A 3,218-nucleotide genomic window follows, 5' to 3' on the forward strand; every position below is an offset into this window, starting at 1 on the left:
GATTAGGCTGCAACAAAAATCGATGCAATAAACCAGGACATAATATTGCAATGAAAAGCTGGGAGATGGATAGAGGAGGCAGCTCGCTCTTTTCTGTCATTTCACAATGTGTCGTCTGCGGCTGCCAGCGCTTGCAGTCATTTTAACTCGGCAGAGATTTAAAAGGCCGGACGTGGAGGAACTGATAACAGCGTTTATCGGTTCAAACTGCTAGAGGGTGAAATGTTAAATCTGACTACCCGCACCTTCTGTGTGAAGATAAAGAGCTACTTTGCCTGAATTTACCATTTAAATGATGTTGATTCAGCATTATTACGGCTAAAGGTAATGCATGATGGATATAATGTGTGTGGTCTGTGTATCTTCCTATGAAGAGATCTGTTTTATTTTCCTATTTCACCTTGTTACGGCACTTTTCAACAAATGTTGTCACTAGAAAAAGCAAAAATGTCATGTTTATTCTTATATCAGACACCATTAATTCTACTAGACATGAATACTTCATGTTTGACCATGAGCAATATGTTAAACAGCAGCTCAAAGGCGGACTGGCATTAAACGGGTTCTCTCTGCCAAGAGCCTCCAAAATACAAAGCCCCCCATCACACACACACACACACACACACACACACACACACACACACACACACACACACACACACACACACACACACACACATCCTGCCCCCAGATTCAACTTTCCAAGGCTTAATGGGAAACCTGATTTTCAAGTAGTGCCAAAGGCATGTCGCCCTGACTAAACTAACTCTTTCCAGTGGGGGGAAAACAGGAAGGCTGAGGAGAGGATAGAGGGAGAGTTCAGAGAAGGAGAAATGAATGCAAAATGCAAAATACAAGATCTCGGCGAGAATGCAAAAGGCTAATGAATATGAGTTTACCAGGCTTTCTAGGTCAGAAAACAAATGGCAATTTTCATACTTAGCAGTGGACTAGAGGAAAATAAGATGATTTGTGACGTTCAGTTGTAGTGTGAAGGAGTCGCTTGTGTAAAAATTAGAAGTACTCTATTGTACGCTACTACTAGGAACTTTGGACAAAAGATGACGATGGTGGAACAAAGTAACATTTGTTTTAGTGTCATACCACCAGAGGAGCCTCTTTGCTCTTTCCTCCCCTCTATGCATGTTCAGCACTTGTACATTTTTATTTTATTTTATGACTCGTTCAGAAGGGTTTGAATCTGAACCCAGCGACAGGCACTCAGAATAACTTTAATTTTACAGAAATAACCAATCTTTTTGCTTTTGCTGATGACAGTCATATAGAAGCATCAGTATTAAATTGAGACCGTTTCATAACAAGTGTTTTCCACAATATCACAAAAACCTTTACATTACTTGGAGGGATAAAAAATGTACAGATCAAAACTTACAAAGTGTTCTCAGGCTTCTCAGCTCCAAGTCCCTAACAGAATTTAGATATAAACTGAATACATAGTTTGCCATTACCATGACAAGAACCCCAGACTACTGATCCATGCCTGTTAAAATATCAAATCCACTTGTGCACCATTAGCATTTGTCTTCCACTGATCTTACAGTACAATTTTAAAATCAAAATGATTCACTTGTGTCAGTTTATCTTGGTGAATGACTGAGTTTGGTCTGACGATTTCTAACTCACTGTGCAACAGTACAAGGAGAAGATGGAGGCAGAAGAGAGCTGGAATCCAATAAAGTGATGAAATAAAAGCAGGATACGTTGCCAATAAAGATATGAGGTTTTTCATGTGGGCGAGCACTGAAACCAGAAAACACAGAGCAGCATCCACACACATAAAAATGCATATACGCACACAGAGACTTATACTCACACATGAAGAAAGAAATAAAGGAGACTGTCTCATATACTTATACAAACTCCACAGACAAATAAGATTTGGTGCAGAGTGAAGGAACGCGCCTGCGTCAGCATTTAACATGTCGTGAATGCAAGCTTGCATGCAACATTGCAGGTGTATGGCTGTTTTCAAGTGTATCAGCGTGTGTGTGTGTGTGTGTGTGTTGGTGTGCGTGCATGCGTGTGCTTGTACGTGTGTATGTTTTGCGTGTTCGTCTGGTGTGGAATGGCCCAGTTTAACCGGAGATCTTGCCAATGCGCTGTGTTCACAGCGTGAGGGCACCCCTGCTGCTATCTGAGAAGAGAGAACACGCCAAGTGGAGCAGCATCCCAGACAACAGGGCGCAAGCATGGAGATGATACAGTTCATCAATATACCCGTATAGACTAGGCCGATTTAAGGGGAATCACGGAATATGGCCGCCTCTGAGTAAATAGTTATTACAGGGTGCACTGCTGTATTAGAGCAGGCTGAAACACTCGCATCCAGCATTGGCTTTGGCTTTGTTTCACACTCACAGTGATTGACTCGCACAGTTGAAAGAGCAAAAATATTCAGTGTATTTTCGTTCTCTTTAAGTTATCTTTACATTATTAGTCTTTAAACTGACAGGCAGTATGACCAATCTCAATTATGGAAGTGAGAGAAAAAATGTTTAACATTGTCATTTTAAATGCATAGTTTTCAACTATTTGGAATCAAAAGAGAAGGCCGTGCAGGAACGCGATAACTTGACTGACTTGAGAGACTTGAACATGTGCATTTCCATTTTTCCAATTCACCCACAGTTGGTCTGCCAGGGGGACACAATAAGGAATTATTCTGTCGACAAGGCCACTGGCACGTCACAGTTCAGCACCTTCTTTCTGCAAAATGACAGTGTCAAACAACTGCGCTAACAGTCTGGTGAATGTATTTCACCCCATCACACACTAATAAATATTAACAATATTTTTTTTTCATGCTGCATGTTACCTACACATGTTGCTAATCTGCTTTTTTATTTATTTATTTTTTTTTTTAGATTCTGCAACTCCTTCAACCTTGAAATGCCTGTTGTTCTCTATGTTTTTGGAGAAAGTAACAAAGTACAAATCTTACCATGGGAAGTACAGGGGACTTGGGACATCACAATATTCACGATAATAATGTTCAGAAAGCTTCAAACCTCAGCAGACAACTTCAGAGCTTCAAATCTCAGCAGCCAACAGTGAAGTGACTGACTTAGATCAGTGAACAGTGACTGACTTAGATCAGTGAACAGTGATCAGTGAGTGATTGCTCTGTTCAAAGAGCCACTGAAATATTATTGATTGCACCTTTAAGAAAGCGCTTGAGTGTTACGCTTTTGTCACAT

Source organism: Acanthopagrus latus, chromosome 6 (assembly GCF_904848185.1).
Source record: "Acanthopagrus latus isolate v.2019 chromosome 6, fAcaLat1.1, whole genome shotgun sequence".
Lineage (NCBI taxonomy): Eukaryota > Metazoa > Chordata > Actinopteri > Spariformes > Sparidae > Acanthopagrus > Acanthopagrus latus.